Source organism: Somniosus microcephalus, unplaced genomic scaffold (genome assembly GCF_052327205.1).
Source record: "Somniosus microcephalus isolate GS21.2 unplaced genomic scaffold, FLI_Smic_1.0 unresolved_chr1, whole genome shotgun sequence".
NCBI classification, from domain to species: Eukaryota; Metazoa; Chordata; class Chondrichthyes; order Squaliformes; family Somniosidae; genus Somniosus; species Somniosus microcephalus.
In genome coordinates this window covers 125,107,148-125,122,548 of record NW_028225179.1, presented here as the reverse complement: position 1 = coordinate 125,122,548, position 15,401 = coordinate 125,107,148, and the positions used below count along the sequence as shown (strand labels likewise).

The following is a 15,401-nucleotide window of genomic DNA, read 5'->3' as shown; positions in this document are numbered from 1 at the left end:
CCCCGACCTTAAGATACTGCTTAAAGCCTACCTCTGTGACCAAGCTTCTGGTCACCTGCGGCAAGGGCCTCGCACCCCTCCTGAAATCCGAGGCAGCTTGTGTAAAGTCTGTGGGTTGTGCAGTTAATAAATACACAGACTTCAGAAGTAACAAACAAACAGGTCTTTACTATTCGAAGGTCCGGGCGAATCTGCCCCAGCAATCCTGCCACAACACTTATATACTGGTGTGGTCACTATCAGTATTACAGTATACAGAAGCCAAACAAATAGTGCCACACCTAAAGTAGTTCTCTTAAAGGTGAACGGTTACATTCAATAGTTCCCTTAAAGGTAGACGGGTACATACACTACGATCCTCCCTTTTTAGCTTATTACTTACAGAGTCCCCGTTAAACATACATATCTTCAACTTCCTATAAAACAAATTACAGATATAATCTCGGTGGAGTCAATGTCATATAAAACAATTTACAGATATAATCTCTGTGGAAACAGTTCACAGATTCAGTCTCTGCGGGAACAGTTCATAGATTTAGTCTCTGATCTTGACTCGTTCCGAACAACATTTCTTTGGTGTAGCCGGTTCCCCTGGCTAGCGTGACTCCTCCATAGCCTTTTTCTTGACATAACAGCTTGGACTTTCGTCCTGTTGAACCAGCAGTGCGGACCTTTACGCCCAACTGGCTGTCTTGACATTTTCCAGTTTTTCAACTAATTTAGCTCCTTTCATAATGTCCCGCCTGGAATGGTAGAATTGCTAATATTTTAGACAGTTATTATCTTCTGCTTCTTCTTTTTCTTTTCTGCCTTTTTGAAACTCTCGGAGCTCCTTTCTCGGCTGCCCGCTGTAGCGCTACCAACTCTCGATGTTCCTTAGACCTTAAGTGCTTCCTCCGGATTTCAGCACTTTGGGAGTTTTCATCACAAGCTGGGCAGACCACATCCTCGTAATATTCCGTGTCACTCAACAGGTCATGGTAATATTCAGGTTCGTCCCGAGTTAGGCCAGCGAGATAGCCTTCTTCTTCCTCCTCACCCGTCTGGACGTTAGCTGACGGTGGTTCCTTCCCTAGACATCTTTCTTGAAAAGACTTCTTCATGCATTCATATTCATCCCGCTCTTCCTGGGTTATCTGCCATTCCTTCACGACGGACCTCATTTGTGAGTTCAATACCTTCCCTTCCATCGGGAATTGCGTTATCAGGCTATTTAACCCTTCTACTGAAGTAACGGTTTCCACATTCTTCTGTTCACCTTGACGTGATTCAACGTACTTTTGGCATCCTTGTAAAATTTGTGCTGCCACCTCAGCTATCTCCGTGACTTTTGATAGCTCCGAACTCGTTCCCCCTGAAGATTGAAGCTCGTGTTCAGATTGTTCCCCTTGCCAAGTCTTGTCCTTCAGCATATGAAGCAGTTGGCTGACCGTTAACTCTTCCCTGGGAACACGGTGGATCAGAGTCTTCTCCATTTCATCCACCTTTTCCTCCAATACTTCCACCTTCTGTTCCTCTTGAACTTTGGCTTTCAGCGCTCGGAAAAGTTGCGCCCTGATGCTCTCTAGTTCATGTTCAGGGACCATTCTTACAGTTTCCTTTTCTTCCACTGAAAGGATTCCCAGTTGGATCTGTTCTTCAAGTTGTTGAACCTCGGTCATTGCCGCCTCATATTTGTCTTGGGTGTCCTTCAATGTTTTTATGAGTTCTTGGACATCCTGTCTTTCCAGCTCTGCCATGTTTTTCACCTCTAATTTCTCATCCATGGATAGAACTTCTACCGATGAGTCTGTCTTGGCCTTGAGCTCATCAAGAATTTCCTGCAGCCTTTGGACTTCTTGCTCATGTTCAACCTTTAGTTGTTCATATGCTTCTACTGAAACTAGCTTTTCGGAGGCTGCCGAGTTAACCCCCTCCAGAATTGTAGCCTGGGCCTGTTCATACTGTTTTTTCAACTTCTCACACTCTGCTTGTAAGGAGTCGTAGAGAAGAAATGGAATAAAATCCTGGCTTCCTGAAGATTCCTCTTCCTTTGGTTCGTTCTGTAAATATTCTAGTTCCTGAACAGCATCAGGGGAATGTGATTGGTATTTGGCCACGATGGCTCTATGGTCGCTCTCTACTTGAGCTAGCTGTCTCTGTTGTCTTTCCAGGTTCTCCCATTCGGTGTCCCAGAACTTTTCCATATTTTTCATCTCTTGAACGAGACGGTCACTCAACTGTTCTAATTGTTGTCGTACTTTGACATAAGTCTGTATCCAAGCTCGGTGTTCTTCCGGCGTGGATGAATCCTTTGCTTGAACAGGCTCAGAATTCTCTGTCAACCTGGAGTTCTGCTCTGCAGCTTTATTCTTCTTGGTACCATAAGTCCTTCTGCCTGTCTTCGTTTTCTTCCCCATCGTCGGCAAGTCCCTTTTAGCCTTGTCTTCCATATTTGACTTGGTCTTATCATCATCCATTTCAGAATCTGAGCTAATAGCTTGCACCGAGTCCTCCCTCATTATGGCTTTTAGGTAATGCCATTCCATGTCTATTTTCTTAATCCACTCCCGTCCTAGAAGTGGTGGTCCTCCCTCAGGTAATACGTACAAGTTCATTCTTGGGTGTTCTTTACCCCTATCTCTCACCTTGACTCTTATTTTCCCCACGGGGTATACGTTATGCCCCGTGTATGTCTGTAATACGAACTTGGTATTTCTTAAAGGCATGTGAGAGAATAGCCGGTGGTAGTCCCTTCGGTTGATGACTGATAGAGCTGATCCAGTGTCCAGCTCCATTCTTACTTGGACTCCAGCTATTTTTAGTATGACCCAGATGGTCTGTAGATCCGTTTCTTTACCCACATTGTGGATTCTCAAACTACCCAGCTCCTGGTTGTTTGGGTCTGAGTCTGAATTCTGTTCGTCTGAACTCTTCTCAGCCACCTTGTGTACCTTGTTGTACTTTTCTTGTGGTGGCTTCCTTTGATTGTTGGTCTTTTTCCCGGACCGGCATACCTTCGCGATGTGACCCAGTTTGCCACATTTCCTACACTCTTGGTTCTTAAACCAGCATTGATTCTGGTCATGCGTTGTCTTCCCACAGCGGTAGCATTTTGTTGTGCTTGAAGTAATTTGGTCCACCCCGAGTGCCGCCGCCTTTAGTTGCATTTCCGCCGTTCCTTTCGCTGCGGCTTCGTGTGATGCAGCTATAAGGACAGCCCTGTCCAGTGTGAGGTCGTTCTCTTCCAGTAGTCGCTTCTGCGTCCCTTCTTTGGACAATCCGCATACGAACTTGTCCCGCAGCGCTTCTGTCAGATTCCCTCCGAACTGGCAGTATTTCGCTAGCCTACGCAGTTCGACCAAGTATTCCGCATTGCTTTCGTCTTTCTTCTGCGTTCTTGCGTAGAATTTGAACCGTTCAGCCAGCATCAACGGTGTGGGGTTCAAATGGTCCTTCAGCACAGCCACAATCTCTTCGAAGGTCTGATCCGCTGGTTTATTTAGTGCTATTAGATGCTTCAAGAGCCCGTATGTTTTTGCCCCCATCGAGTTTAGCAATGTTATCGCCTTATCGTCTTCCTCTATTTTGTTGGCTTCGCAATAGATCTCTATGCATTCCACGTACGTGGCCCAGTCTTCTATTTCAGAATTAAAGTCGTTAATATTCCCTCGCTTAGGCATCTTTCTTCCCTTGGGAGCAGCACCAGTATTTCTTTAAGTATTCTTATTTAATTGTTTATTTCTAAGATGGCGGTTTTCCTGCGAAATCGGCGGTTTCCCGCTCTTTCCTTCTCGCCCCGCCCACTTCAATGGCGGCTTCCCGCTTCTGGCGTCTTCTCCGCCTAATGGCGGCTAACCGCGTTTCTTCCCGGTGGAAGGGGTACGCTTCCCCCACAGCGGACAGGTTCAGCCGCTGGCTGGCTTCCGCACAGCTCCCCTTACTCGGCTCTGTCTTTTCCTCCCGCCCGCACGGCTCTACCGGCGCTGGGTACACCCCGTTAACGGAGGACAGTTCAGCCACTGGACTGGCTCTCGCGCAGTCTCTCTCTCCGTGCCCGGCTCTGTCGCTCTCTCTCCCGCACGTTCGGTGCTACCGGCTCTGGGTACCCCGTTGGTGGAGGACAGCTCAGCCGCTGGACTGGCTCTCGCGCAGTCTCTCTCCCCTTGCTCGGCTCTGTCTCTCCCTCTCCCGCACGTTCGGTTCTACCGGCTCTGGGTACCCCGTTGGTGGAGGACAGTTCAGCCGCTGGACTGGCTCTCGTGCAGTCTCTCTCCCCTTGCTCGGCTCTGTCTCTCTCTCCCACCCGCACGGTTCCTGTTCGCCTCCCAGCCCTCTCGCAGACCGGTGTTTCCCTCCCCGGCTGCGGCTGGGTTTCTCTTCCCGCGCCTACTCACAGTCTCAGCGCTTCGTGGCTGCGGGCGCTGCCCGGCTTTTCCCGCCGATCGTGGTCCGGCTGTCACCCGACGCCGTTGGACCCGACTTCTGACCGGCTCAGCTCCCCCTCGACTGAGGTCGAGTGCTCTGCCCTTATCCTCCGGATACTTCTACACCTTCCCCTACTCACAGTCTCTTCGGCCGCCTTGTTCCCTGATCGGCTCACTCCGTACCGTGGTAGAAGGGTAGTCAGTGCCTGTTGCAGACGGAAGCTTTTGTTGCTAAAGTCTTCCTCCTTCCTCCTGCTGCAGCCTCGTGTTTTCTTTCAGCAGCACGACGAGGGCGGTTGCCTCTCTTCGACGCTCTTCTTGCTTTGGTAGTCTTGCCGCAGGGTACGATCGGACTCGTCGCCACTGTAAAGTCTGTGGGTTGTGCAGTTAATAAATACACAGACTTCAGAAGTAACAAACAAACAGGTCTTTACTATTCGAAGGTCCGGGCAAATCTGCCCCAGCAATCCTGCCACAACACTTATATACTGGTGTGGTCACTATCAGTATTACAGTATACAGAAGCCAAACAAATAGTGCCACACCTAAAGTAGTTCTCTTAAAGGTGAACGGTTACATTCAATAGTTCCCTTAAAGGTAGACGGGTACATACACTACAGCTTGAGTGCAGCGCTGAGCTGGAGGGCAAGGACCCTGCCTCTATTTTAACCCCTGCCCCCGCACCCCCGCCCAGTTCTCATATGGTGTGGGGGAGGGGAGGATGGGGGTTTATAATCGGCTCTCATAACATCTGATGGATCAGGAGAATACCTGGCATGCCAGATCGCCAACTGTAAACTATCAAGAGTAAACCTTCTGTTCCTTTCTCCATTATGTGTTTATCTAGCATCCCCTTAAAGCCTCACCAACTCCGTGTGGTAGATAGTTCCACATTCTCACCACTCCCTGGGTAAAAAAGTTGCTCCTGAATTCCTTATTGGATTTATTAGTGACTGTCTTAGATTTATGAGCCTCACTAAATCGGGGCCTGCAGTTCAAAGCGCTTCGAGTGGTCACACTCTGGTACCGCCAGCAGATGGCGGTGCTGCTCCGTGCAAATCCCTTCCTGCCAACACCGGGAAACAGCAGGCAGGCGTGGACGTAAGAATTACTGGACTCAGAGGCCCTGAAAATCAAGGGATATGGGAATAGTGCGGGAAGGTGGAGTTGAGATGGAAGATCAGCCAGGATCTTATTGAATTTTGGTAGGAAGAATAGGGGAGTCACTTATCGGTTGGAGGGTGTGAGTCTCGGTGGGGTCGAGAAACTAAGGGATCTCAGGGTAGAAATACGCAAATCACTAAAAATTGCGATGCAGGTTAGCAAGGCCATAAAAAAAGCAAATCAAACACTAGAGTTTATTTCGAGAGTGATAGAATTGAAAAGTAGGGAAGTTATGCTAAACCTGTATCGAACCTTGGTTAGACCACACTTGGAGTACTGCGTACAGTTCTGGTCGCCATATTATAAAAAGGATATAGAGGCACTGGAGAGGGTGGAGGGAAGATTTACAAGGATGATACCAGAAATGCGAGGGTATACATATCAGGAAACGATGAACAGGCTGGGTCTCTTTTCTCTTGAAAAAAAGCTGAGGGGTGACCTAATAGAGGACATTAAAATTATGAAAGGTTTTGATAGAGTGGATACAGAGAGAATGTTTCCACTTGTGGGGAAGAGCATAACTTGAGGCCATCAATATAAGATAGTCACCAAGAAATCCATTGGGGAATTCAGGAGAACTCCTTTACCCAAAGTGTGGTGAGAATGTGGAACTTGTTACCACAGGGAGTGGGTGAAGCGAATAGTATAGATGATGCATTTAAGGGGAGGCTGGACAAGCATATGAGGGAGAAGGGAATAGAGGGTTATGCTGATAGATTTAGATGAGGAAAGACGGGAGGAGGCTCGAGTGGAGCATAAATGCCGACATGGACTGGTTGGGCCGAATGGCCTGTTTCTGTACCGTATATCCTGTGTAATCCTATGTAATTGGCTCAGCTTCTTTCTGTCTTCCCCAAACACTGTACAGAAGACAATGATCAAGAAGGTGTCTCTCCAGGACCAGGCTAGCCATTGCACTTGGGGTGCGCTACAGACTGCGATGTCACCAAGTGTTTGGACGCTTGACTGGATCATTTACTGCTCGTGGTGGAGTTAGCACTTTCTCAATCTTCATCTCATTAGCCTTATCTCCAGCATAACCTTTACTCTCTCGCATCCCAGTTGATTCCTCTGGTATGGCCTAATTTCTCATACCCTCAAGTTCAAGGGATGCTGACTTGAGTGTATCTGGTGCACATCTGGCTCAGCCATCCATCGCCACATCTGGCTGGACGACATCAAGGTCTGTCGTGCCTCACTCTCTTCTGCCCAAACTTCCCACTACTCCAGGATCACCAAATGCAGCAAAGATAACCCCCATCTGCTTAACTCCACTACCAATCATCTCTTTAAACCCCTCTCCCCTTCACCCTCGCTCACTCTGTAGCAGGCGGGCACATCTGCCCACCAGCGACAGGCCTCTCGCTGTATTTACACTGGGACTGTGTGTAGGACCACATCAAGCAGCACCTGGGAGTGCTTGGTGCTGCTGCTGGTTGCCCCCAGTGGGAAAGTGTCCATCCCCCGTCACTTAACAGCCTCCAGGCTGATGGGGCATTAAACCTGGGAGAGCTTGACCCGGGGATTGGAGCAGAAAGTAAACCCCATTCCACTGCACTGACGATCCTCACTGTGAAGAGCACAAACAGGGAGATAAAGGAAGAAAGTATCAAGGGAAGGTCATCGAGGTCAGGTGGCCCATGAACAGGTGCCCCTTTCCTCTAGTATTGGTCCCAAGCCATTGTCCCTCTGCTCTCCGCTGATTGAAGAATCTGCCCAATTGATGGGTTTAAGATGATTAAAGGATTTGATGGGGTAAAGAGAGAGAAACTATCTCCTCTGGTGGGGGAGTCCAGAACAAGGGTCATGACCTTCAAATTAGAGACAGACCGTTCAGGGGTGATGTCAGGAAACACGTCTTCACACAAAGAGTAGTATCAATCTGGAACTCTCCCCCTCAAAAAGCTGTTGAGGCTGGAGGTCAATGGAAAATTTTGAAACTGAGATTGATGAATTTTTCTTAGTTAAGAGTATTAAGGGTTGCAGAATCAAGGCGGGCAGATGGAGCGAAGATACAGATCAGCCATGATCTAATTGAATGGTAGAACAGGCTCAAGGGGCTGAATGGCCTCCTCCTGTTCCTAATTCTTTCTACTACTTCCCTGACTCAACAATCATCACACCCAGTGTCAGTCCAGTCTGCAAGTCAAACATTTATTAAAGGGTGAAAATATAAACAGATTCACGACTAATTGTTATGATGCTGGACACAGTTACCACAATTCAGGAGATCATTCTACTTCATTATATTCCAGCACAATGTGTCTGGGTCACAGTAGATTGAGACAGGGACAGAGAGAGGGGTAGAGGTACTGAGTTAACTTACTGTACACTCTACCAGCAAACACCCGCCGGCAGTACACGGCAGAGGATCAGGGCAACGTGGGCTGCTCGGGCAGTGGGTAAGGCTGCTCACCACGGCCGTGACCTCAGCAAACTTGCCCCACTGTGCTAACAAGTGAGCAGTGTGAGTGGCTCAGAGTTTGCGCCATTTTTATTATTACACGGATTAAAGATGGGATAGAGTTTCTCGGTGAAAGTGTCAGTGAAAGTGTACAGGTGAGACATGTCTTCAGCATCATAAAATGACACCTGTTCTCCCTCATAGTCCAGGTAAACTCCCAGCTTCCGGGGCTTCACTTCCAGATGGGAGATGACGTCTGGTATATTCAATGATTTGTACTCAGGAAGCTGGCCGATGACCCAATATCCATTCTCAGGTGAATGTTTGCTGTCTCCCTTCCTGTTGACAGACTCTCTGCAGACACCCACAATCCAGAGAGTCTTGTTTCCAAGACCCACCTCCCAGTAGTGTCTCCCTGATGTGAAACACATTGAGCTCAAAACAAAGAAGTATTTATCAAATCTTTCCGGCTGATTAGGAAGGTCTTGGTCCTTATTCCCGTGCTTCACACAAGTCAGATCCTGGGACAAGATGAGTTGTTTGTTTGCCGTCTCTGGGTCCAGGGTGAGAGATGCTGGGACTGAAACAAAACATGAATGGGAAGCTGTTACTATAGGAAAACCAGGACTGAATCACAAGAGGTGTACAGACAGTGATGGGCCATCACCACTTTCCTCAGCCCAGGAACTGTGGAGCCCCAGGGACAGGGCGTCTGAAGAGATTTCTCACCTTTGGACCCTCACCGTTCCCTCAGTCCTATTTACACAGCGCAGGTTTTCATCAATTTATTTAAAATAAAGATCTTACTCCAGGACAAGGCCTCATTGACCAGAAGCTGTAGGATCTCCGTCTCCCTCCCTGAGCCCAGCCTGGGGCAGTGGTGACGACCTTTCTAATGGCTGAATGGGATTGAAGAGGCGACAGTTCTATTTCCGTCTACACAGCAGCCAATGGGGAGCCTGGAAACATGGTCATTTATTCTATGTGTGGAACCACAGAGCGAAACTTCAGCTCATCCAAAACTCTGCTGCCCGTTTCCTAAATCACACCAAGTCCCGTTCACCCATCACTTCTTGTGCTCGTTGACCTACATTGGCTCCCGGTCCAGCATTGCCTCAAATTTAAAATTCTCATCCTTGTGTTCAAATCCCTCCAAGGCTTCACCCCTCCCTATCTCTGTAATCTCCTCCAGCCCTACAACCCTCCGAGATCTCTGCCAGGACAACAGGCAGAGCTCCTTGCTCTTCTTCGAACTAGTGCCATGGGATCATTAACCTCCACCTGAGAAGGTGTAAAGTCTCATCCGAAGGACGGTATCTCCGACAGTGCAGCACTCCCTCAGTTCTTAACTGGAGTGTCAGCCTGGATTTTTGCGTTCAGGACTCTGGGTTTGGACTTGAACCCACAACATTCTAACCAGGGACGACATGCCACGGCTGACACCTAAATATTCCACCCGCAACTCCACTCACACATGAAAGGAGTGATACTTGGGGAAAATTCAGCTCCAAATAGCAGAGGATGACTTCAGTTGGCTTAATAAAATGGCTGCTTGTTTTGACCTGTGTCTGAAACGTCCTTGGGGGTTCCCCTGGTCTCCTTAGGAGTTGGCGACCAGTGGAACTCCCTTGGAAAATGTGTCTGAGAGTTGTGAGATGTTGAAATTTGACCTGCCCCTAACAAGGCAAATGATGGACCTGAGGAAGAGCCAAAGGTGAGGTCTCCCTCAGCTGGGAGTTCCCAGTCCTTGACCATGGAAGGGGACATGATGTAGTCATGGCGGCTGGTACACCGAGTGAGGGAAGTGTATCAACCTCCATAAAGGTGCACGTGGGCCCCACCAGTGGCCTGGTAAGCCGATCAGAAGAGTGCCGAGGTCAGGTGATGTCCCTCAGTAGCAGATCCCTCCATACACTGACTATCATTAAATACAGGTTGTTTAACTTGGTGGGAGAAAGGTACCCAATAATATACAGAGAACACCTGGTGTCATCCAATGTATTAAACGTCAATAGTCACATGGATAACAGTAGGGAGAAGGTGATATACAGAGAATGATACCTGGTGAAATCACTGCTCTCATTTCCCTCCACACCTCGACGTATTTGAATGGTCCGCCAACTATATCCACAGGTATCTCAGCGGAGACAGCTCCAGGATTGTGAACCTCGATCTCACACCTATAAAAACAGGGCTGGGGATCAGTCCGTGTTCGAGAGAGAGCAGCGATCAGATCACAGAACGGCTTCTTTAAATCTGCTTACCTGGTCAAAAGGGCATCAATATCCTGAGGGGAAAGGAACAGAAGAAATGTTACTGAATCAGATTAAAGAGCTGCTGGTACAAATCTCATGGGGAAATTATAAAGAGACACAGAATCTGGACACCAAGGAATCAATCAGAAAAGGACTTTTCCTTTTCTTTCGGTGCTGGAGAATGGAAGACCAGGGGGGTAAACAACATGCAACCCCCAGCCCAAGACTTTGTTTCCATTAACACTGATATGGAACACCAAGGAAGATGATGTAAATGTGTATTTTCCAGTTTAGATCCCCAGCGTCAGCACCAAGCGCTCCCAGGGTCACGAACAGCACAGGCAGTGGCAGAGAAAAGCTCTACCTACTCTGCCTCAACAATGCACCTTAACCCCATTCTGAGAAGAGCCCCAACTGCACACGTGTGAGCATCTCCAGTTCCCACCCCAGCCCTCTCGGAGTCCAATCGCCAGTCAGTGCCACTGTTATACTGTGTGGAGAAACTGCACTGAGATTTCCTCACCTCATTTCCCATTGGACCCTCAGCAGAAAGAGTAAACGTCCATCCCACCAATCAGATTGAGGCTAAACCAAAGCCCAGAGGTGAAAGGTCAGTATGTTAACCCACTGCCCCCCAAGCCCCTGAATGTTGTAGTGTTTCTACTGACCTGATCTCACTGAGGGGGCTGGTTTGATCCCATTTACCCTTTAGATCAATCCCACTGACAGTTATTTTACTGTCCGTTTAGATTCCCAGTACAAGGAGGAGGGACATTTTGTACCTTGAGGAGCTTTGGGGCTTCTTGTACCTCCAGCCTCGCTTTTAGATCTCTTATCGCTCCTTCAAGAGAAGACACTTCATCAAAAGGTGCTTTTTAAATTGTTCTCCATTTCCTTCAATATTTTATCTGCTTTTATCTCCAGCTCTGCTTTCATCAGCTCTTCCTTCCCAGACAGGAACTTGGGCATCTTTTCAAATTCCATCTTGATTTCACTTCTCAGACCATCAACTTGGGCCTGGAACACATTGAATACAGAAGAGACAAGCAGTATTCATAATCCCAGTGTCCCTGGACTCCGTGTGCCCTCTATAGGATTAAAGCATTGTATCCAATATGCATCTGTCATATTTCAAAGTGTCATGCATGTAAATTGTGTCACATTGTGTGTCATACTGTTCGTCACACCAAATGTCACACAGACTTGACAGCATAAACAGATTCATAAAACATACAACAAATAACAATTCACTGCTGAGTAAACAATTTAACTAAATATTGGATACATGGGAGTGAGTTACAAGCCAAACATAATCAAGGGATTTAATTGAGGGGTTCAGATGGTTTATATATAGAATAATGGATACCCAGGAGTGAGTTACAGACTGGAATCTAATCAAGGGGTTCAGATGGTTTATATATAGAATAATGGATACCTGGGAGTGAGTTGCAGACTGAAATCTTATCAAGGGGTTCAATTTGTTTATGGATGCAGTTATGGATTTTCAGGAGTGAGTTACCAACTGTAAGCTGAGAGTTCCAAGTGATGCATTTAAGGATGAGGAGTGTGAAATATTAGATGAAGCAAAGATAGTGAGAGAGGAAGTATTAAGGCGTTTAGCTTCTTTGAAAGTAGATAAATCACTAGGCCCGGATGAAAAAGGGAGAAAGGGACAGACTGAGTAATTACAGGCCAGTCAGCCTAACCTCGGTCCCACATGGCAGACTGGTCAGAAAAGTAAAAGCCCATGGGGTCCAAGGGAAAGTGGCAAGTTGGATCCAAAATTGACTCAGTGGCAGGAAGCAAAGGGTAATGGTCGACGGATGTTTTTATGACTGGAAAGCTGTTTCCAGTGGGGTTCCGCAGGTCTCAGTACTAGGTCCCTTGATTTTTGTGGTATACATCAATGATTTAGATTTCAACGTTGGGGGCATGATTAAGAAATTTGCAAATGATACAAAAATTGGTCGTGTGGTTGATAGTGAGGGAGAAAACTGTAGACTGCAGGAAGATATCAATGGACTGGTGAGTTGGGCAGAAAAGTGGAAAATGGAATTCAATCCAGAGAAGTGTGAGGTAATGCATTTGGGGAGAGCTAACAAGGCAAGGGAATACACAATAAAGGTTAGGATAATGAGAAGTGTATAGGAACAGAGGGACCTTGGAGTGCATGTCCACAGATCCCTGAAGGTAGCAGGACAGGTAGTTAAGAAGGCAGAAGGCATCCTTTCCTTTATTCACTGAGGCACAGAATATAAGAGCAGGGAGGTTATGCTTGAACTGTACAAACCACTAGTTAGGCCACAGCTAGAGTACTGCATACAGTTCTGGTCACCACATTACAGGAAAGATGTGATTGCACTAGAGAGGGTGCAGAGGAGATTTACGAGGCTATTGCCAGGACTGGAGAATTTTAGCTATGAGGAAAGATTGAACAGGCTGGGGTTGTTTTCTTTGGAATGGAGGAGGCTGAGGGGAGATCTAATTAATCTGTATATAATTATGAGGGGCCTAGATAGAGTGGATAGGAAGGACCTATTTCCCCTAGCAGAGAGGTCAATAATCAGGGGAAATAGATGTAAAGTAATTGGTAGAAGGATTAGAGGGGAGTTGTGGAGAACTTTGTTCACCCAGAGGGTGATGGGGGTCTGGAACTCGCTGCCTGAAAGGGTGGTTGAGGGAGAAACCCTCATCACATTTGAAAAGTACTTGGCTATGCACTAGAACCTGTAAGGCTATAGACGAGTTGGAAAGTGGGATTAGGCTGGATAGCTCTTTTTCGGCTGGCACAGACAGGATGGGTCGAATGGCCTCCTTCAGTGCTGTAAATTTATATGATTCTATGAACTGAGATATTCAGGTGGGTCACACTGACTCTGGAATTCTGCTTATAATCTTGGGGCTGGCTAGTTAGGGACTGTCCTAATTGTCACAGTTTTACAAGACTAAGATATTCAATTGGGAGAGGGAATAATTGCCACACGTAAACTCATTTAGAAAGGGCTCATCTAGCAGTCTGCATTTGGGATAAGATGGGACTCAAACAACTTACTGCCTACGGTTTTGAAAAAAAAAGTCAATTTATAGACGGTCCCTCATGCTGAAGTCCAGGGCGCAGCCTGCAGTGTGCTGGGACAGAAAGCTCTTAATTCAGTAAAACTCTCTCTCACTGTGTTAAACGCTCAGTTACGAACAGAGGGCACTTTACACAAACCCCAGAGGACACGCCACTACCTTTATCTGTGCGATCCCTTCCGCCCCTTCTCTCTTACATTGAACAGCGAGATCCATTTGCTTTTGCAGAAACTCCAATGACTTTTCCAATTTTTCCTGAGACACAAAAACACATCGGAGTTTGAAACAGAAAACATTCCCTGTGTTCCTGACAATGATACGCAATGTTAGAACAGGGAATCGGAGACATTCCCTGTGTCTCTGACCGTGGTACAGTGTTAGAACAGGGCAGGGAGAGACAGACTGTGAATTATTCACTAACAAGGGAGCTCGGGGCAGTGAACTGCTGCCAGTTTATGAGCCGCCACAGACTCAGGTTATTAACAGAGTGAATGAAGGACACGGGCTCCTAAAGTTCGACTGGTCTATGGTAACTAAACGTTCACATATAAAATAAATACTGTCAATGAATAATTATAATTGTGATTTACATGTTGGTAATCTGCTGAATTTAGGGTGCAGGATCTTCCTGTTGTATGTGTATAAAATTAATTAAATTCAATATCCAGCAGTCATTACCTGAGGGTGTGTTTAAAGGCGATACAGGTACAGATTGTGTTTCACATTAAATCAGTGCCGGACATGCAGAGAGTTCAGTGAACTATCACCTGGTATTTCTGGGCTGCCTCCTTTATAGGGATCACATTGTGAGTTTGATGCTCTGAGCTCCAGCAGTCCACACAGATCGCCTTCTGCTCCTCGTCACAGAACAGTTTCAGCTTCTTCCCGTGTTCCTCGCAGTAAAACTCCTCCTCCCGCTGTGTCACCTTCACCTTCAGCAGTCTGAGCTGCTCGGCGATGTTGCCCAGGGTCCGAGCGGGCCTGGTGTTCCTCTGAGCGAAGACCTGCCGACACTCGGGACAGGAGACATCTCCCGGGACCTTCTCCCAACTCCGAGAGATGCAGGATCTGCAGAAGTGATGCCCACATTCCAGGGACACCGGGTCGGTGAACATCTCCAGGCAGATGGGACAGGTCAGTTCATATGTTAGATTTGCAGATGCCATCTCGGTCCCTCTCCTTCCCTGTCCAGTGCTTTCACTGTTAACTGTTGGTCGCTGCTGCACTTCCTGGCTTTCACTTCACGTGATCAGGGACAAACTCAGACTAAACTGTATCAGCTGTGACTGCAAGAATTTAAACACCCCCATCGTATCCATTTAAAACAAACTGTTTAAATAATATTCATATTCTTTCATGTCCAGTGTTGTATATTTTATAATTGAATCAAATGACAGTTTATTGTGGACACCTGTCAGGTATTTTTTATTCTTGTGATTTGCGAGTCGCTGGCAAGGCCGCCATTTATTGGCATGACATGATTCTCTGACTATATAAGCTGTGTCTTTATGCATTTCTCCACTTCACCTGAAGAAGGAGCAGCGCTCCGAAAGCTTGTGATTTCAAATAAAGCTGTTGGACTATAACCTGGTGTTGTGTGACTTCTTACATTTGTCCACCCCAGTCCAACTCCGGCATCTCCACACCATTTATTAGCCGAGTCTAGATGCCTTTGAGAAGGTGGTGGTGAGCCGCCTTCTTAAACGGCTGCAGTCCGTGTGGTGAAGGTGTTCCCACAGTGCTGTTAGGGACGGACGTCCAGGATTTTGACCCAGCGACCATGAAGAAACGGCTGATATATAGGGTCATAGAGTTTTACAGCACAGAAAGAGGCCCTTCGGCCCATCGTGTCTGCACCGTCCATCAATCCCTGTCCAGTCTAATCCCATTTTCCAGCATTTGGTCCATAGCCTTGTATGCAATGGCATTTCAAGTGCTCATCCAAATGCTTCTTGAATGTTGTGAGGGTTCCTGCCTCTACCACCCTTTCAGGCAGTGAGTTCCACATTCCAACCACCCTCTGGGTGACAAAGTTCCTCCTCAAATCCCCTCTAAATCTCCTGCCCCTTACCCTGAATCTATGCCCCCTTGTTATTG

The 15,401-nt window shown here is 47.2% G+C and overlaps 1 pseudogene across 1 annotated transcript; it reads right to left on the bottom strand.

Annotated features, from left to right (window-relative positions):
* Positions 1-7,710: 7,710 nt before the first annotated feature.
* LOC147095809 (zinc-binding protein A33-like) lies at positions 7,711-14,561 on the bottom strand (annotated as a pseudogene). The gene is made up of 6 exons (XR_015074825.1): positions 14,072-14,561; positions 13,464-13,559; positions 11,012-11,246; positions 10,239-10,261; positions 10,036-10,154; positions 7,711-8,554 (listed from the first exon to the last, which is right to left on the bottom strand). The product of XR_015074825.1 is annotated as a zinc-binding protein A33-like (transcript).
* Positions 14,562-15,401: the final 840 nt, after the last annotated feature.